The sequence below is a fragment of the Diuraphis noxia genome, unplaced genomic scaffold (genome assembly GCF_037042655.1).
Source record: "Diuraphis noxia isolate RWA-SAM2 unplaced genomic scaffold, SU_Dnox_SAM2 contig0005, whole genome shotgun sequence".
NCBI classification, from domain to species: Eukaryota; Metazoa; Arthropoda; class Insecta; order Hemiptera; family Aphididae; genus Diuraphis; species Diuraphis noxia.
Genome location: NW_028301715.1, coordinates 19,190,566 through 19,213,776, shown reverse-complemented (window position 1 = coordinate 19,213,776; position 23,211 = coordinate 19,190,566). Strand labels below are relative to the sequence as shown.

At 29.3% G+C, this 23,211-nt stretch overlaps 1 protein-coding gene across 2 annotated transcripts in view; it reads left to right on the top strand.

Annotated features, from left to right (window-relative positions):
* Nucleotides 1–23,211, top strand: part of dnc (phosphodiesterase dunce) — a 625,052-nt gene that overhangs the window by 185,077 nt on the left and 416,764 nt on the right. The window contains exon 1 of one of the 2 annotated variants that reach the window (XM_089229251.1): nt 13,178–13,516. The exons of the other annotated variant lie outside the window; for it this stretch is intronic. The gene's annotated coding sequence lies outside the window, so the exon portion shown is untranslated. Of the gene's footprint in view, nt 1–13,177; nt 13,517–23,211 lie in introns of those variants that run through there. 2 annotated transcript variants of the gene reach the window in all.

The window sequence follows — 23,211 nt, the reverse complement described above, 5'->3', positions numbered from 1 at the left end:
CTGGTTGTAGATGATTAGTATAAGGGGGTTGAAACTATTCAAAGTACTTACAACTAATTTACATCGATAAATCAAATCGTGCAATAGACATTTTGAACATTTTGTAATTAATTCAATAATTAGAAAGCTATTTTAGAAACACAAATATCTTACGCGTATAGGTAAGTTTTTTTACTAAATGTTTTATGGTTAGTTTGTAATTAAATTAAATATCAATATACTGTTGTATTTTTTATAAGCTCGATATTATCTAAATGGATTATGAATTCTTAACGAGTTATTATAGATTCCGAACTTGAAAATTCTTTAGAATATTTAGTAGCAACAAAACCAATTATAAAATACGTCTTAATACGTTATACATGTTAGATATATTATGTATGATGTTGCATATAATCTTATTTTGTTAATAAAATTATCGAACGAATTGATATGAATACTCAACTGTAGTATGTTCACTATAATGATTTTAATCTCTGATGTGATAATACTTGTTGAGTTGTACATTCATATGAATACCTAATTTGAACTTAATAAGACGTAATCATTTACATAGTTAAACATATATTTTGTGTATATTCCCGTTTTAATCCTTGATATGTTATTATGAAATTTATTATTTAATTTGATATTTTTTTTTTATTATATAATCATTCATTAATATTAATATATTTATGGGACTTGGGTAGGCTTGATAAAATCCATTTCGGTCAGTAAACTGTTTACATAAAATGTGTTATTATCAAATGTGATTTTAAATAACAATGTTTAACACCATTTTTTTGAATAACTATCCAGTCTACAGAGGCTTGGCCAAAAAAGGAATTAAGTCAAAGATATTCTAAATGTAAACAATAAACATCCTAAATATATGTGTAATATTATGAATACAACTTAAATATAGATTATAATAGTCATTGAACTCGGTTGAAATCATAGAGCTGCAAGTATATTATGCATTAACTATATACCTATAGTATAAGCAAACAGACTTATCAAATAATAACTTTGGATAAAAAACATTAGATTATTAAAATATGAATTTTAGATTTAACTTCATTTCAATAACTGTTGCACGAATTTTCTACACGAAAAAATATGGCTGCAAAAATAATACATTAATAATATCTACTAAAATACTGTTTGTAATTAATTGAAATTAAATCCAACATATCCTTTTTATAACCGTATATAATATTCTTGTCCTATATTTGTAATTTCATTCATTTCGACATACTTAGTTACAATATATTCTGCAGTGTACTGTGTACTTACAGAAATTGAATTTTTCAATATAGACTATATCTGGTATACCTACACTTAGTATTTTCATTACTGTTCCAATAAATTATAATTATTATGATTATTCATGTATACTCACTACTCATAAAAAATTAACTGCGCGACCAATAAAATCATGTTATCCTGAAAAACCTTAAATTTATATCGTCTCGTCGATTCGATGTCCATAAAAATCTTCTTTCTTTTTTTTTTAATTATTTTATTTTTTTTATATCTATAAAATAACATTATAATAATAATATTGTCAGCAGCTAATAATCCATATAGGTTTAGCAAGGTATATAGTTTTGGTAATAAAACATAGCGCACCTCCGATTTGGCGTGTTTCCGATCGATTCACCGAGATCGGATATTTCAAGAGATGAAGAGACCCTTAAACTGGACGAAAAGACTCGGCGAATTGAATACGTCGAATATCAATTTAATGGATATCATTACAAAGGTAAATTATTTCGTTGGTCTTATATACGATTGTTCGATAGCAGAATGCGATAATGACAATGGTTAAAATTATTTATGTATGTGCAATGTGCATTGGTCGTGGCAACTATTAAACCTGCTCTGTTAAGTAAACGCGCAATGGCGTCGTCCTAACGACTTCAAATTATACATCACGAACCTGGTGCAACGCAACATTTAACACTCAAATCATTCCAAGATATAACGATAATAATTTGTTATCATTACTGTTATCATTCTTCTAGTGTTTTCGTGATATGCTAACGCACAACGACGAGAAAGTACTGCAGTAATCGACATTAAATTACGTACATTTAGCAAACACAGATGACCGTATTTTAACGATGTTTCAAAACGTTATGCGAGTTTTGAGTGTTTTGACGTTTCCATTTTAATAATATTATCATGATACTGTGTGCTTTAGGTACCGGTAGATAAATATAAGTATAAAATATTTTCGATAAATCGTTAAAAATCAAATGTTTTTTCCATCATTCAATTTTCGAAATAATTGTTGTGTTACTGGCAGCTTAATAATGATGCATCATATATTAATGCGTTTGCATTACGGTTCAATATTTTCTCTCATTATTCTATAATATGGAAAATGTTTTTGGGAAATTTCAGCTGTACCCGACTGCATACTATACCTACATCTGGGACATACACATATGGTATTTGTAAATGGAAATAATTCCGAGTAGGTATAATGATTCCGTCCAACTGTCAGTTTGTAAATAAAAAATTTTATTAATTTCAAATTTTGACCTCGATGACTAGAAATTATATAAATTACATTATTATTGTGTGGCATGTCCATATGCGATATGAGTAATATGATGAATAATGTATCTGAAAAATGCGTGTCTGACGGAAAATCCCGAAGTTTGATATAACTATTCACAAATTATATTATTATTATATTATATAGTGTAACTAACCTATATAGGTACAACTGATATTAAATATCGTGAAAATTATTAAACTATTATAAATTTTAATAATTTATAATCCAATTAAGTGACTGAAGATTATTTAATATTATTATATATGTTGGTTTAATAATTATAATATGTAAGTATTTATATTTTTTACCTGAAATTCTGAGGACGATTTTTTTTCATCATTTATGTTGATAACATTTTGCTATGTAGTAAAAAAGCTTGACAATTTGCGTTCCTATAGAAATTAAAAATATTGAAAATTCTTAAATTACATTTTTATTGCTTCAAGTGTTCAGATTAACATTTTTATGTGCCATAAAACGTGTTCAAAATTATAGTTATTTTATTCATAAAAAACATAAATCTCAGTGAGAGTTTGTTTAGCAATAGTTTTAATTATTTTTTTACATGTGTGCACCTTAATTTATGAAAACATAGAAAATATACAAACATCAGAATAGGACCTCCAGTCAATGTTTATTTAGGCTTTTATTTTCATTCACTCATCATGTTATTCAATTTATAGAAATACAAGTTAATTAGATTGTTCAAAAAATATTGTTTGTTTTCACTACACAAATCCATTTTTTTTTCCAGAAAAACACAGCTGTACATTATGACCAACGGCGTTGCGTCAACAAATGACACGATAAAATGTATCTCATTGTAAATAATTGATATTTTAGATATTAATTATTATTATACAACAAAATATCAGTATGGTATATCAATGTTTTAATTTAAGCGATTATTTAAAAACTGAAAATTACATTAGATACCTACACTGCTACACTTTTAACTAAACTTTATCAAACTATATTAAACTCCTTTATATTTTATAGAACATATGTTTTTATTATAATAATATATATATACGATATTTTGATTCTATTCAGTATCCAATAATTGTTTATGCGGATATAGAAAGCATGAGAATTTATGGTTTAAAATTTAACTTTTCTGGGCGATTTTCTATGTGAAACATCTTTAGTGACGGGTCAGTACATTTTCGTTACAAAGCGTTGTAAAAAAAAAAAAAAAAACATAATTGACTTTGATATGCTTGTCAATATATAATATCATAAATAAAATAAATGGTATTTCTCTGTGATATCAATATGTATTATTATTTCTTTGAGCTGTATAGATTTGTACATATTTTTTAAGGTTTATATAAACAATATTATTATATTTATTTATAAATAATTTATTAAATTTATAGTAAATCAGTTCTTTGATGTTAGGTTAGGTTAGTTTATAATAAATATTTCACTAATTATACCGATGTAATGATTAAACATAATTTCAATTGAATACATGGATTGTTTCAAACTTAAATGAACGAATAACGAATGATTTATTTATTATAATATTTTGTAGTTTCATTTTGCATTATTAAAAAAAAAATAGCAAGTATTATTATATTAAAATTACATTACATAAGTGCATAAGTCCTTTAATTACTTATATACGTATCTAACCTAACCTACGATGTATGCAACAACAAGATAAAGAGAAACTAAGTATTTTTGAGAGAAAAGGAATAAGGAAAATATATAGACCGCTATTGAATATTTCCGGAGAAAAAGAGGAAATTAGAACCATTTTCTAACTATGCGAGCTGTATGAAGAGAAAATTTGATCCAGATCATCAGATATATATATATATATATATATATACTCGAATGGGCGGATATATGTATATATCAGGCTAATGGGACAATAGCAGTTTTATAAAAACAATTAATGACATGTAATATAATGAAAGTAAAAATATCGAAGAGAAGACTACGGGAAAAGATGGAAGAACATAGTTATAAAGTTGATAAATCTTATTTGATTGAGTAGAATTTAGAAATATGCGTAATTTGACAGGAATCGATGTGGAATAAAGTAATTTTGTCAGCAAAGATCCCACAACCGATCATAAAACAAGAAAAATGTATGGTGGTATTTTAGATTATAAATTATATTATTAATAATATATTTTGTCTTATGAAAGAAATAATTAATTGAAAAGTTTTAAATAAGTTTAAAAAAAAATACAAGTTTCGAAGAATTTAATAATTTAAAATGGTAGCAAGTAAAACATTCATCTATAAACTAAAACAAGTAAAGAAATGTACACTGTACCAAAAACATTATGCAAATACAATAATAAAATTATACTATGTCTAATAATTCAACTGTATGTTGTGTTAACTGTACAGACAAAAATTTAAAAAAAACAAGTGGTGTTTGTTTTAGAGTCTAAAGTTTTAAATTTGAATTTCATTCGCATAGAAATTTTATATTTTTCGGTGTAATATGTTTTCATTGAGTTTGAACTTTAAATTGTACCTAATGTTGTCGACTTATTATTTTTAAAAACAAAGCGTGTTGTATGCTCTTCCTTTTGAATAATATACATGTTAACATATATAAATATTTATAGTAGATTAAACGCTTATATTTTCAAAATCACTGACTTGTCACAATTAGTTAAATGAAATAAGTGACCCACCACCAAGTGTTCGTATTGCGTATATTATAATCGGTTGGGTTTTATTAATAATTATTGTGACGAAAGGATGTGTTAAACGAGCAACAGTGATTTAAATCCATGAAGCCTTTGCATTATTATTATTGTTATAACTATATGGTATAATCCAAAAAAATTTAATAAAAAACGATCGTGTATTAGTGTATTGCCTAATGTGTGGTAAACAAGGCGCAAAAAAAAATAATAATAATCTTATTATCGTTGAGTTATGCATAGTAATTACACATTTTTTTCAAAACGTAGGGTAGTACGTTTTCAACTTCGTATAACTATAAGCAGTTGCAATTAAGTGTAGTTTGTAGAATACTTTTTTACTCATAATGGTAAAACTGTAGATAACCCTCGTATTTTTTTTGTTTTACACTTAATTATCGTATTTTATATAATAGGTAATAATATAACATAATATACCTATATGAAAACGTCGAAAACCACCGGTGACAAATATTATAACTTAAAATGAAGAAATTAGATGAGATACAATATCATAACGACAGACTCGATTAGTGTAATTATTGAACTTGATAGGTCGTACGTTTCAATCGTTCTCGTTAAACAACAAGTTAAATTCAAATATTTCATTGGTGAAAACGTTTAGAACGGTTTTAATTAATGACAGCGAAGTTTAAACGCGAGCGCGAAACATGTGTTTTTAATGTATTCGAATAATTAGTCTGTAGCCATGGCGGCCACGGCTTCGGGTTATGAAAAATGTGATATTTAATAAAAATATAAAAAGAAATGAAAACAAAAACAAAAACGAAATGCGTTGACGTGGTTTCGTCTTCGCTACGCCGGTGCAGGTGGTGATTAGTGGGATTTAATAGATAATAATCATAGCAAAGAAAATAAAATTCATCACGGCAGAAATGAATAAAATAGTAATAAATAACTGTATAAGAGGGCACAAATCGTCGGAGTAGTCGTAACAATATTATACAACACGTATTCGTATTCATTATTTTTCAAATATATAACCAGATACCAAACTTCTAATGCAGGTACGCTGTATACAAGTGGCGTATTTATTACATATAGTAATATAGTATAAATATATATCATATACATTATATATACAATTTATATGTATACATACGTGTATTGATTTTAACGGTATAGAGCAGCAAACACGCAGACGGCGGCGGCGATGGGTTGAAAACTTTACGTGCACCGAATCCATATCAAACGGCGGCGGCGCGCGGCGGTGGCTTTAGATTAAACCAGACCGGAAAGCAAAGGAGCGATTTCTAAAAGAAAAAAATAATAGAAAAATAATTTCACTCTTATCTTAAGTATTTATGTTTTATACCAATATTGTAATATATTCGCTATGAATACTATACACAATACAATGGTGGTTTGAAAAATTGATTAGCGGCAAGCCATACATTTTGAAACTTTCTATGAGAAAATGATGATGGCTAATAAAAGTTGAAAATTGAAAGAAATGCATCAAAATAGTGATTATAAATAGTATTTGGATTTCAAAAATGTGATTGTAGACCTACGTTTGATTTTAAATTGTTTTTCTAATTTATGTCAAACACAGGGGTTAGCCCACAAACAAAAAGTTCAAATTTGCGTAAATGGGGCGTAGAGTTGTAAAATTTCTCATATAATAAAAATAAGTATAAAATACGGTGAATGGGGGGGGGGGGGCACGGGCCCCATGTGCCCCTCCCTTAAATACGCCCCTGGTCAAACACTACTCAAGCCAGGTCGAGTCACTCTCTCATATAGATGCGGATAATATCTTTTATATCCTAAAAATATGTGTCGTATGCGTGTCATGATCGCTCGGGCACGTAAAATCAAATATAAAAAACAATAGATTTATTTTCTCAGCTTTATTTCGGGTTCTGGTGATTCTGCACATCACTTAGTCGAAGTCGCACGAATATCAAAGCATCAAAATTGTACGTTTTCACAATAATATTATATTTACACCAATATTATACCTACTTATTTAGGTTTCAATCTCCCTACTTTACGTTCGTTTGATTGAATGTGAAAGGTTAATGGCGGTCGATATACTATGACTCTATATTCATTCCACCACGCCGCTACAGGTACATATTTTTGGATTTGTGACACCTTCTATATACACCATTTAGCCGTTGGATATCCACACCACATTTTTAAGGGTGATTCTAAAGTTCCAACATTATATGATAGTAACCCAATCAAATGCTGCAACATTATACACATTAAAACATTATATTTTGGATCTTGAGTCTGATCTATGTTTTCGCCGAGACGTCTTTATTGGAATATGGACATCGAGCAACTTTGTTCGTGACTGTACCACTATCGAAATCGATCCTTCGTACTACCGTCAGAGTAGTTCTTCGCATTAGATACTTTAAGTATGGTCTATAGCAGCGTTTCTTAAACTTTTTTATCCGTGGAACCCTTTTTAATGTCCACTTTTATCGTGGAACCCCTACTTCTTTTTAGCTTTTTAGTTTTTTTTAGGATTATTTGCAAATAAATTATAATATTAAGTAAAAGTATAGATTATTGAATATATAGAGTTAGCTGATAGATTATTCCATATGGCTTATACATCATTATTTAATATACAAGTATTATTTTCCATAATGGATATTTTAAAGTAATTTTCTTGAACATTTAAAAAAAAATTACTTATGCTTCGCGGAACCCTGAAGTGTTCTACGCGGAACCCCAAGGTTCCACGGAACACAGTTTAAGAAACGCTGGTCTATAGTATATTACGTAGAACTTAGAAAATACCAGCTCATCGATAAAAAAAAAATTCGTCTGTACTAACGGATTTAGTCGCTGCTAAAATTCTTAGGAATACACATAACACAGCGTGGTATATTACGTACCAGCTTAACGTCCAAAACGTGAACAGGTACTGTGTATTGATGTTTTTTGTCAAAAAGATCGTGCCCAAGCATAATATTATTATTATTGTTATTATTATTATTATTATTATTATGTAAACTACGACCAGTGTAACTTAATTTAATGATATACACAACATAAAAGATTTTGACAGATTTTTAAAAAAATAGCTTATTACGATTTATAACAATTCTATTAAATTATATAGGTACTATCAAACTATACTCCTATACCACGCGTTATGTTTAAATCTATAATACTCGTATAACGAATATATTAAGTTTTTCGATGGTGGTGATGCACAAATACGAATCCATTATGTTTAAAATGCTCAACGTTAAACCAAAAGTCTTCGTGTTATATGGACTCCTGAAATTAAAAATAAATTTTATAAGTTTTTGGCGAGATAATGGAAAAAAAAAACTCGGAAAATAACTATGTTTGGAAAACACAAATAACACGGTGGAGGTTGTGAAGCGTATTATAGGAATATTTTATTAGGTATATAAATTGACACGTGTACCAGATCAACAGACTAATAATTCCGATTCACAGAGACGATAAAAGATTATTATTTGTGTTAGGTTCCAATATGTAATATTTATTTTATTTTATGTTGCTGCAATAAAAATGGACATTTTGACGACGAATTGCAATGCCGCTGATTCATGTTTAGGATTTTTTTTATGAGCATTTTAATGCCATTTAAACTAATCAAAACATAAAAAAATCAGTAAATATTGGAATTAAAAATAAATACATTCATAGCTCATAAACCTAACCGCTCAGAATCTAAAATGATTGAAATCCCGCCTCCCCAAAAATTCTGACACACACTACACAGTGTTTATTAAATAAACGTATTATTAAAATAATAAATGAATACAAAAATATGTGAACTGTGTGTAGGTACACTCGAATTCATCGCGTTTAATAATAACTCGTGCACAACGAAAACTATGCCTACACACACATACAACTCTTGTAGTTCAAGCGTTGTAAGAGTAAAACTAATATTCATATATAATAATAAAGCGTAAAACACACTGTTTTTTTATTTTCAAAAACGTCAGAAAATAATCTTTGCCAAATATTTTTAGGTAGGTACACTGAGCAACTAAAATAAAAAATTTTAATCTGAATATCACTGACTGGTAAATTGTGTGTATAAGTACGAAAACGGTTTACGTCTTTGTAAGTAAGTTACGAGTATACATGGGCATTAAACCTTGGGTGCGTTCATTTAAAATTATTTTGCAATGTTTTTAGAATGCAATCAAGTTACCTATAATATTTTATTATATACAGATTAAAATAGGTATACAAACTACCTGTTTGACGGGATTCATGATGTACTCAAATCAAAAGCATAAATAGTAAGGGTTTTTGATCATTTCAATTATATAAATAATTTATCTATATTATTATGTTTGATTCAATTTATCGAAATTAGTAAAACTAAATTAATGAATAATTCATGACTAAGGAAAGCTGCAAATTGTATTTGAGTAAACCAAGATTTGTTTAAAAAAATTATTATTTACCAAAATAAATTCATATTTTTTAAGTTATTTATAATTATAATTATTTTTACATTTATCATTTTAAACTGAATTTTTATAAATAATAGTATAATAGTTTTAAAAATTCCAATTGTCTTTTAAATAGATAAACATAAATCAACGAAGTTCTTTAAGAGGATGTCGTACCCCCATGTGTTGTTTCAGTTTTATACTCATACGGGATAACAAATTTTCGTTCACTAGTTTCAATAATGTCAATGTGCTGTTAGTTTCTATATTATAATGAATTGACAAATTGTAAAATCTTAAGGTAACATTAATAGCTTAGGCTTAGGGCTTCACCTAGGATTTTATTGACATTATTATTTTTAAGTAAGTCATGATCATTTTAAAATATACAGTTTAAAAAAAATCATTACTTTCAATCATTACTTAAAATATAAATATAAATAAAAATCTAAGTGATGTCCTAGATAATAATCTTATTTTTTAATTTTATAATAGTTCAATTCACTCAAATATCACAACTAACATCACTATATTGAAACTATTGAAAGAAAATTTTTAATGGATAGATACAAACTACAAAATTTTAAAATAAATGGCTGTGCCTCCACTTGAGTTAGAAAGCATTATTATATCGGCATTTTACCAGACGTTTTGAAATTACTTTTAAATTTTAAATTATTTTTCAAGCATGTGATTTCGTTTTCGTCAATCGCGTATAGCTACGCGTGTAGATACAATAACCTTAACCTTTATATAGTAGATACAATGAATTCAAAAAAATGAATATTTTGATGTTTTTTTTATCGTTCCTAGTGCTCCATTTCTCTTTCAGTCATGTTCCAGTAAAACATATTAGCACAATTATAATAATTAAGTTATTTTTTATTTGACTACCAATATATTCATTAGAAATAATTTATAGGACAAAACAACGTTTTTATATAAAATAAATAAATGTAATTTTTACAGCAGTTGTTATTATATTTAAATTATTAATTTTTTCAATTTATTCTCCACAAAGTAAATATGAACAAGTTTAACTAATTTTTGAATAAACACTCATATTTAACGTTATTTCAAGTAATATAAGATAATATATAGAATATCTAGTTAATTACTCTACGTATTTAAACATCTAATATTGTTCAATCTATAAATTATTTGATAGTGAAAATAATTAATTACTATTTTTATGGAATTGCTCCACTCAACTATTCAAGTTGTAAATAATATAAAATTTACATTTTGAATTCTGTGTATACAACTGAAAACATTGATAGATTTTTCTGAGAAAAAAAAATACTGTGGAAAAAAGTATTTGGATTTTGTAAAATTAATCAAAATGTGATAAAAGTGTATACCTAATGCAATTCGTTCATGGTTTCTAAACAAAACAATATTAAATGTAATATTATTGTAAATAAAACAAATAATGCAAATTATTCATATCGTATAAAAAACTGAATTTCTGGCATATACTCGTACATATAATATAATACAATAATCAGCTAAAAGTATTTTCAATATACATCAGGTTAACCGTTTAAATATGACTTAAAGTACTCAATATTATGTAATAATATGTACAAAACGATATTACATGTAGGTTAGGTTGAGAAAACACATTAAATTAAAAAATATCATTCCACTTAAAACATGCCTCGGACAAACAAAGTTTTTTTTATTCTTATACGGATTTGATAAAAACCTTTTAGAATAATTAACCCGAGAACGTAGTCTCATTTAATCATATAAATTGTTGTGCAAAACTATACATTGTGATACTTGTCTTAACAATCACCCGTATGTAACGGACACCTCTTTTAACAGACAAAATAATTAAGTATCGGCAAAAAGATAGACTTGACCAGAAACCATTCCATGTACAGCGCGTATGCACACTGAGTGTAGACACCGGGCTTAACCAAGTCACGTTGACACTTGATGGTCTCGTGAGTATCACTTATAGGTTAGGTATATATATGTATGTATAACGCATTATATAAAATCATGCTTTTACATTTTAAAAATTAAGTGGATGAGTGATTACTTAGTTACTATATATCCCTTTGTGATTTATATGTTTATAGTGTGCACTGTGCAAGTACTGAAATTTATCGTCAGAAGCCCATAGCGGTAGAGAGGTAGAGAGGAAGAAAAATAGAAAGACAAAGAGAGAGACGAACACAGAGAACAGAGAATAGAGAACAGAGCTCTGATGTCATTAAAAATACACTAGACACAAGTAAAAATCTAGATAATATTGTTTACATTTTGCATTATGTATTCATGTACCAGCTACCTATAACGTTTCAGATAACATTTTGTGATAAAAAAAAATTTTGAGTTATATTTTCAGAAGTCAATCGGGATAAATGCAAATTGCATGTGCACAATACATTTCAGTAGTACCTACATTTCTATTAATAAATCATATTATTTTATGTTACCAATTGAATATTATCCAGAAGACACCACGATGAAGTGACTACCGTTGATGTTGTCTATCCTTCAAACAATTTAAACTTTTAAACTTTTTAAAATGTATAAGTACTATAAGCTATATTATTAAATCATATTTTTCAGATACTGAGACTACGCGCGGATATCATTTTTTTTTATTGTTCAACATTAATTGTTCATTTGTGGAAATTTTCGGGTTAGATACTATACGGACAAAATTTCTATATTTTTATGCTACCACCAATTCTCTATGAATACAAATTTACAATCAACCGACGTTGGAAGGGGGGAACAGGTTGCTGCTTGTTTGGTGGCTAGGGAAAAAATACAGCGTTTGAAAGCAACGGCGTTGGTATAGGTACCTAAAATGTATAACAATATTATACAGAGTGCGGCTGGGATCTGACCGATTCTTAAAAATTCCAAGCCACCCCCTACCCTACTATTCAAACTACCGCTCCAACAGAAATCATACCCCCACCACCAGTGATCGTCCCATTCGAATTCCCTCCTCCATTCGACTACCCTCCAGGTAGGTCGCCCACGCACTGCTGCTGCAAGCTCCACCGCGACCGTCTCCGTCCCCGTCGGCGCGCTTCGGTCTCTTTTTCACGGGCGTGACGTCACATGGCGGCAGCGCTGACGGTCGGTCGGGCGGGCGGGGCGCCGGAGCTTTTCGTCTATACCACGACGACGCGCGCAACGCGGTCTGTCCGCCTCCGGTCGCTCGAATACCGGTGTGTGCGAGCGCGTGTGTCGCAGCACCATACACACACACACATACACACACACACACACACACACACATACGGCACAGTATTATAATATCATGACGTGTATGTATAAGCTATCGTTACACATATATACATTATTATTATTATTGTTATTATTATTATAACATATATATAATATAATACAGAGTGTCGCGCGGCGGTTTCGAGCTATACAATCAGTTTTCTGCGTGTGCGCTTGTGCGTGTGTATTTGTGTGTGCGAGTGCGCGAAAAATCCGCTGCCGGCGAATTGCTGAGCGTGTGTGGCGTATGATATTATAACCGTCGCCGCCGTCGTCGTCGTCGCCTTCGCCGTCGTCATCATCTTTGTTGTCGTCACGCGCCGCAGTATAGATACGCCGCGAGTACTCGTACGCGCGCGCGCGTGTGTGTGTGTGTGTGTGTTTTTGTTTAGTGGAATTATCGGTTTTGGTTCGCGATCTGTTTTTTTTTTTCTAAAATTTTTAATTTTTCTTTTAATGTGACTATTGGTCACTCACCTCCGTCCATTCGTCCCTTAATCTGCTCCTTGCTCTTTCGACCTTTTTGAATTTTTTGACAACATCGAAAGTCGTAAGTTTTCGACTTCACGCTGCGAGATTCGATTTAAGGCCGTCATTGAACGAAAGAGGTAAATATTCCGTGCCATCCGTTTTATCGTAATATATACACATTGCACTGTGATAAAAAATATAATACTATCATATATTAACATACATTATGGTACACATATATTAATATTAACTAGTGTCATTATAGTAACTACCGACTGGATGGACCACCACTTTTTCTGGGGGATGGAATTCAATGAGATTAGGTAATCGAAAAACAAATTGTCTGTTCCGATCGTAGCCCTAAACGTTTAAATGTTTAAATGTATCGAAGAATGTTTTGGACATGTGTATCTAGGTGTTTTTTTTAAGAAAAAAATAATATTGTCCACACGTTTTCAGCACCACTGCAATTTTTAAGACCACATTCTCTATAAAAATAATCGTAAATTAACTGTCCTTGATATAACAAACGGCGTCGTGTTTACGTTGTTTATTAGGTAAATACTATTATTGAAGTGAATAATTCATGCCGTCGACAAATTTATGGGTCTAACTATTTAAATTAATTTACTGTAGTTGTAGTTTGGTCAAAAAGTTGAAACTTACTACGACTAAATGACTAAATACATTAAAAATTAATCGTACAATATTACTTAGATGCATGTTGATAGTAAAGTTATTATCAAATATAATACCAGCAGAAATGAAAGAAAAAGATAAAATGATAGAGTTAACTCGTGTAAGTAACACATACAAAGATTGATGCTCACTTTTGTAGATTGTATTGTATATATATGTATATATATATATAAACATGCACACTCATTGACATTGTATGGCATGAATTTGAAATGTAAAGATAATCTCATATAATTTGCAGTTCGAAAACCAGCTAGCTAGTTTCACTTAACGCGTCTTTTTCTTTTCGATACTGAAGTGGCTTATATTTTCAATTTTAATCAAACTGTGCGTCCAGATGACGAGCTAGCATGAAACTTTATTTTTTTTCCACTTCACCGATTAGAAAACCGTACACCTAATATATCGTTCAATTCGAACGTGTACACTGTACATAATATATCAGAACCCCTTTTGGAAGTCTTCCAAAATTTATTTCTCGATCCGTGGCCGTATGTAATCATATATATATATATATACATAAAAAACCATACACTCACACACAGATATTAAATATTATTATAATTTATATGTATAACTACTACGCCACAATAATAATACTGCCATATGACACGTAAAATGATATTTAACCTTACGGCTAGAAACGGTGGACCATATGTGTCCCTATATATAAAATTATTGTACATGACATAATTGCGTGGACCCTCGTTTAAACGGTTAACGGAGAAAAATTACTGACAAATTTTTATTTATCACCGGATGTCTATTACGATATTAGAAGGGTTATTTTTCAATTTCAATACAGATAATCATTTTCGGTTCACTTAAATATTCGTCTATCGTTATACCTACATTAGGAATGGAAGCTGCACCACACACAGAAAACCTTCAAACCAAGCTTTTTTATTATTATTATTCTCTTAACATCAACCGGGGATGTTTCTGTGTAATAAATAAGTAGTACATGTATATTATATGTGTATACAGATGTATATCATCAGAAAAAACACAAAAATATAAAGTTACCCCACGTCGTGTTACATTATTTTCTCCGAATTTTTCAGTTACAAAAACCTGACACCACAACCCTATCCTTTTTCACAATACTCAAATACATGTATTCTCCATTGGAGTCAATATAATATATTATACCTATTATTTATCAAAGTGTTAAAATTCACGCAGCACCTATGTAAAATGATTTGTAAAAAATATACAAAAATAACTACGATTTAAATATATTAAACGATTATAAAATGACCGATATTGTTGTTTTGTTTAGTTTTTATTATTATAAACCATAATGGATGTAAAATGTATCTATCATTATACGAGTAAATGGGCTCTTTCAACACAAGCTACGAAGGCACGTAGCTTTTAGGAATCATATAAAACAGCCAAAAATCCTTCACTAGATTACAGATACATACCTAATAATATGTATAAATGTATAATAATAATATATTATCGTTAGGTATTATATTCTATGAACCACTCTAGTTGAATACAAAATAGAAACAATTATTGTAATTTGAAATTAACCAGATATTTGTAAATAGTTATTTTTATTGTAAACATTCATAATAATATATTACTTCCATTACCTATATTAACGAATTTAAATGATTTTTTTTTTAAATTTTTTATAAAACAATTATATGAGTTTTCATAATTGTACTCGTATTCTGCTTACATGAATGCACGCAATACTCATACATAGCATATAATTGTACGTTTTACAAACGCGGATGTCGAATATCCTTAAAAACGTCATTTTATTTTCACTGAGCGATAGTTACTCAAAAATAATGTAATGTGATACAATGTGTTATAAATCTATTTATACGGTGTAAAAATATACGAATAGTCGAGTAATGTTTTATCTGATTCCGTGCCGTTTACTAATTATTAACTAAATTTTTTTATTATGTATACAGTATATGAGTAGATACCTACTTTTTCTAAATTAAATTAATAACAAAACATAAAAACTATCAGACTATAAATAAGTAATAACGCACAATAATATTGCTACCTTCGTGTAACGCTCGCTCACGAATATGTATTTGTCGAACTATAAAGTTCAAGTTCAAAAAGCAAATACAATTAATATATACAACAGGTATACCTGTACAATGTACATATTATATACATATATTCACACACGTTATTTGAATTAAAAATTGATAATAGGTGGTGTTCGGTGTTATATTGAGGTAGGCAATATTATTTAGTGCTAGAAAACACACACACACGCGCGCGCGTTTTTCAGGACTTATATTATTTCTGCACGAAATTACAGCCGTCTAAGTCCGTGAGCTTAAAATATATATCGCTTAAAATATTTCATCGTTGGATTGAACTGTCTGTGTTGTGTAGCTTGATTGATATCAACTGGTTATAATTACCTCTTTGTAGAAGGAGTTTGATTATCTAGTCCATATCTAAGTTACACTGATTTCACCCTAATGGCCTAATATAACCGTAGAAATAAATAATAATATTATGAATAGTAATAAAATGAGGAAATCATATATAAATAACTATAAAAGCAATAATAAAATATAATTTACAATAGGTACGTGATTTTTATTTATTGTTATAAAAATATGATGACCTAACCTTATATAGTTTGACGCTGTCATTGTACACGAGATTAATAATAATAATAATAATAATAACAATATCAATATCACAAATATTATGACCTACTGTGATATATTGGTGGTTAACTGCAAACCCATCAGGTTCGGGATTGCGTTGATATAAATCAATAGGTCGACTGGGAAAAAAGAATACTTAGTGTTACATACGAGCGAACGTTTAATTAACTATATTATATGTCTATATTTTTATGTAATACATACATATATATACTCTATGGATATATAATAAATTCCTATATATATATATATATATATATATATATATATATTACATGCGTGTTGCATCGTAAACCGTGTAATTCTCTGGCGACAGATACCTATCGTCGCCTCCAACGTCTGCCAAAAACAATAATGAAATCTGTGAGGTTGAAAAACGAATAACCCGTCGTCGATGAATTATACTACGTAGTTGTAGTATATAATATAGTAGTAGGCAAATATAGAGATGAAAATTATGTGATGGCGATAATTAATAATACTCGGAACGAAAAATAAGTTTGAATAGTTCGATACACTATATCTAACTGCAAGTGACATATCGATCTATAACCTAATATTGGGTCCTTTATAATATGCAGTACAACTGTAATGGTCGTTGTAAATTGCGAGCCATTTTTAATTTAAAAAAGTTCTATTAACAAATATAGTAATTGGAAAACTAGTAAAAATGTGAATAAATGTGATACGATAATGTTCCGGCACAACATATAGAGTTTAGACCCAAAACGGATAAATTTTTTCCAATTCTTTCATTTTTCCATGCGTAAAACCGTATTTGTATACATACTATATTCATGTATCTTTTTCCTTCATTTCTCTACCTTTTGTTCCTTGAATTTTCAAGTAAATATAATATGCATCATTTTGAGGGCCACAAGCCCAAGGTGTGTTCACTGCCAGTGTCTCTCAGACACAGCAGAACACACCTTATTCCACTGCGAGAACTGGAACGGTCTATGCACAGATATCTGTGTGCGTCTCGGGCGTCCTCCGACGGCTGCAGATGTACCCAACAAACTCTGCGGTACCCTTTTCGAAGATCTACCGGCAGAAGACAAGGAGAGGTTGACGATTCTCTGCTACGCCGAAGAGACCTTCAGACTCTTTTATAGGATGGTCGAAAACATCCTGATCACCAAGGAAGAAGAGAAGAGGGCTCGACAGGCCGCAGAAGCTGAGTGAGAGATGTCACCACCGTACGAGCTTCTAAAGCGGCGGGCTAAGGTCGGCTTGAGAATAGTTTTTCAGCACGAGATGTCTAGGATGGCTGGCTTATGCCGGTCCGCGAAGAGGCAAAGGTACGCGATGTCTAGGGTGGCGGACTTGGCCGGCCCGAGAAGAAAAATACCGGAGATATATACTATGTATATAAATAGCTGTATTGGGATACAGCGGGCCAATCCCGCGTATCCCTATCCAAAGTTTCTAGATCTGTAAAGTCATAACAGGATAGGGATATTCGCATTCACACCAGAGAGTTGGGGAAGGGGTATCTCCAAACTGTTATTACTACTTCTATGTGTATATATTTATCTTTCAGTAAATAAACGATGCTGCATGGGGGCTAAGCAATGTGAAAACAGTACGGCCTCCATGTAGTGATTTAACATAAAAAAAAAATATGCATCACTTTGAATTTTGTGCCCGGGGCGAATTCTCGTAGACACGTTTCAAAAATATCCGGGCGGCTATTTACACAGTATATGACTGTGACCTTTCCTCGGAGATTCCATTTATCTACTCCGTCTGTGATAACTATTTCCAGATCCAAACTTCGTTAAAAGTGCTTTAAAGTTTATTGCACCCCTACATTTATTTTACACTATACCCATTTAGACAACCCACCATTTTCTTTCTTTCAGTCATTCTGACACTGGTATCGATTATTATCTTTCCAGGTAAGAACATTACAATATGATGGCAACCATAATAATATATTAGCCATGAATTTAACAACTTGAACTGAACATATTATTCTGGAATTATGTGACTGTATGTAAAAATGTATGGCGTGACGCGGTCTGCATCCCGAAAACAAATCCATATATGAATATTATAACTATAAAACATAATAAATAATTGAAAATCACGTGCTATCAAAGATTTTCATCAGGGCCATTCTTTGGCTGATAATAATTTTTTTCCCTAAAAAATCTGATCCATTACCATTTTGTCGGAAAAAAATCCATTTCGTTGTTCACGGGCACTTAAAAGTATACCATGTATAATACCTATATATAATACTCTTTCAACCACGTGTTCGTCATTCCGATCATTCCGAACTCCGATTTGTATACGCGTAGTTGAGCCCATAGTATTCTCTGTTGAAAAATGAAAAGAAAGAATAAAAAGAAAATATACATATAGTATAAATGAAAAAAACGCTAAACATCTATAGTATTATAGTGGTACGAATTATTCTTTTACAATCCATCCAGTAAGTATATTAGCATATTATGCATTATATTATTATAAATTATAATACTGAAATTCGCGCATTTAATAAAATAAAAACTAGCGAGTCAATGTAGATTTTTTTACAAGCTATTAAAATATATTATGAAATATTTGGTTGGTGATAAGGCCAGTAGGATATAACATTATTAGTGTATTCTATTTTGTTATATTAATATATTCTTTGTAGAGTTGATGTTTAATTTTCAAATAGTACGTCTTAAAAAGATAAATTAAATAAAATTGTATTTGTAATACACAATTAACTTGGGACATTTAAGATACCTACATAACTTGATGTAACGCTAGTAATCTAGAATTTTTTTTACTTGAATATTCGTTCTACAATAATAATTGTACCGACAAAATTAATTTTACGGTAAAACGAATACTACAAAAATTACAAAATACTTTTATAAATTATTATATATGTTTCTCAAAAATACTGTCGAAAATCCAACATATTATACGTATGAACCTGAATCCCTAAGAGCGGCTATTAGAGAATGTCATAAGGTCACGAGAAGGGCTTTAAAAAATTCGAATGATATTTTGTGATGGATATGATGGCGATGCTCGTATTAATTTTGTAGATCATTGAATACGGAAATAATAAAATATAAAAATCACTTACTTTGCTATTCATAACATAATATATTTTCTTGATAAGTTTATAGTTTAGGTATATCATTATGTGTTACATTGATTTAATATATATTTTATTATAAAAATTAAAATTATTTATGGAATATATAATATACCAAAGGCATAATAACTTAATTCGTTTGTTTTTTAAAAATGGGAAAAAATACATCACCTAGTCCAATAATTGACCGAAAATTGTAACTATATTTTTGTGAAATTTAAATCAAATCGATGCTTATAATAATAATATTATGCAAAGAACGAAATAAACCTACTCTCAAATAATAAATGGCTCTCTCACTAGCGAAAACTCAACACCAAACTCAACAAAATAAAAAATAATATAAACCCATGGAAAAATCCTGAACTCAATAGAAAAGATGAAACCATAATAAACCGCATCCGAATTGGTCACACACACTTAACACACAGCTACTTGATGAGTAAAGACAACCCTCCACTATGTGAGTCATGCAGCGTACTTTTAACCGTCAACCACATCATCACTGAATGTCAAAAATACAACCAGTATCGAAATCAATTCCACATATCCGAACAAATCTGTCAAGCACTTATACCAAACCCAAAGGATGTAAAAAACTTAATTTTATTCTTAAAAAAAACAGAATAAATTGTACAATTTAATTTAATGTAGAAAATGTATACTTAAAATACTAAAAATGTAACAAAAAAAAATTCTTTTACTAATGGCCTAGTTGTCGATGTACTTTGATCAATAAAAAAAAAAAGTGGGTAAGTGGATGTCGCTCTGCTGTACATTAGGGGGTGGGGTGGACCTCTGACTAGGGTAGGTTAAATTTGAATGTAATGATAGGTATCATTGTATACGAAAAACGATTCTGAACGGAGATGATTTGTCAGTCTAGGATATATTATATTTAAATATTGTCATACATTCTATTTTGAAACAAATTTTTTATTTTTCAATTAGGACGCATTTTGCATAAGGCATAGTTAATCAATTTTTTCAAAAACATTGCATTTAGTTATCATAATTCATAATACCTTATATTATCATAGATAAACATATACCTGGTTTGAGGATAAATCGTTATCATTACGCGATTTCATACAAATTTAAAACTCAAACGCTCAAAACATTTTTCCTATAATGACGCTTCAAATTTTCTCTATAGCTACTTGAAGCAAAACTTATGGAAAACTTAGTGTTAAATTTTATAACCTTAGATATAAATAAAAACAATATTATGAATTTTGAACTACAAAATAATTTTCAAATATTCATGGTTTTGACGAATTTTTGTCAATATTTGAAATTCAAATGCTAATAAAAATTTAATTTGAATTTCCGGTGGACATTTTTTTTGTGATAAAGATTGACAAATTTGTAGGGAATCTTGTATTAAATTTCCAAATCTTAGATTTAAAAATAAAATTTTTTATGAAATTCTAGCTTAAAACAATTTGCGAATTTTCGTGATTATTACCTATTTTGTCAAAATTCAAAATTTGGATGCTTATAAAAAAAATTGTGACTATGCATTTATTTTATTTTTCAAGTGCTATTGTAACAATATGTTAAGAGCCTTGTATTGAATCTTCAATATTTTCTACCCAAAAAACAAATTTTTATCGATATTAATTTAAAAAATAACTTATTAATAATGATCGAAAATTGCGTATACCTATGAATAGTACAACATAAGTCAAAATTTTTTGAAAATGTCATGGCGGATATAATATACTTATAAAAACATTCGGTGAAAATTTCATGTATAAATGGTCATTTGTTTTAAAGTTACATCAATAATCAAAATCGATTTTGTCGAAAACTGATTGTGCGTAAAATATCCCGTTTTCCCCATAATTTTTAGTTTGTTTATCCCGATTATTTAGAAAAATATTAAGAATTTTTTACTTTTGATCCCCCAAAGTATCAAATAGATTCACTTTCTGCTTTAACAAGCTACTGAAGTTAAAATTCGAAGCATTTTTACTGCCCCATAACGTAATGACAAACACAAAAAAAAAAATATTCATGGTTTTGACGAATTTTTGTCAATATTTGAACTTCAAATGATAATTAAAAAAAATTGTGCCTATGTATTCTTATAATTTTTTAAACACTATAAGAATAACCTATAAGGAACTTTGTATTAAATTTTCAAGTATTTTGATAGGGCCAAAAACATTTTATCGACACTTCAAAAAAAATTTTCAGAAAAATTGAAAATTTCAATGGTCTATAAATAACTCAAAAAAAGTCAAACATTTTTGAACATTAATCTGTATATAGATATCACTAGCATAAACATTTGGTGAAAATTTTAAGTATTTATAGTGATTAGTTTTTGAACTACAACCATATAAAAAAATCGATTTGGCCGAAAACTGGTTTTTCGTAAAAATTCCCGTTTTTCTGTCATTTTTTATTTGTTTTTCTCGATTTTTTTGAAAACTGTTGGAAAATGTTTACTTTTGACCTCTATAATGCACCAAGGATTTTCCTTTGTTACATCGGAAACCACCCCCAAAGTTTGAAATTGAAGCATTATTTCGACTAGTTATGCTGTACACAGACACAAAAAAAAAAAAAAACACAAACACAAACACAAACATCATTGTAAAATCAATACATTCATCACTTCATTCAGAATCTAAAATAATAATATTGTAGTTCACATCAAAATTATTTAACTTTTCATCTCATCTTATCATTTTCATACCATTAGTCTCGCATTTTAAAATTTTTCGGTTTTCATTAACATCAAAGTTAAATATCAATTATTTACATACTCTATTCATTAACGAAACAATAAACTCGATTTAATAATACCTGTTGTTAATATTATTATTTTTATTTTTTTAATAATCATAAGCCCGGCGCCTATGGCCATTATCTGTTTGTAGTGTGGAACGGTTGGTTTGAAACTCATAATGTATGTATTTGTCGCTAAAAATCCAGGTGGTTATCTATCCGGGATCTAGCAACCAGTGATAAGTGATACGTATAATCAGACACACCAAGTCACTCATATATTATTTTCAATACAGAGTGTCCCACAGAGATCTGACATTCTGACAAATGAAATAACTTTTGTTCTAATCAATATTTTTAAAAAATTTCTTTTAAATGTAATCATAGACACTTGCGCTACATTTTTAGAATACATTTTTTAATTTTTTTATTTTTTAATACTGAAAATAAAAAACTTAAAAATTGATAAAAAAGTTTTTTGAGATATTCAATATTTCATAATTTTTAGAAAAATTTATATGGTAAAAACACTTTTGAGTCAAATGGCTGATTTTTTCCAATTTTTTTAAATATCAATATTTTTGTTAAGTAAATTACGATCTAGTTTATATTAGAAACCTTCTAATTT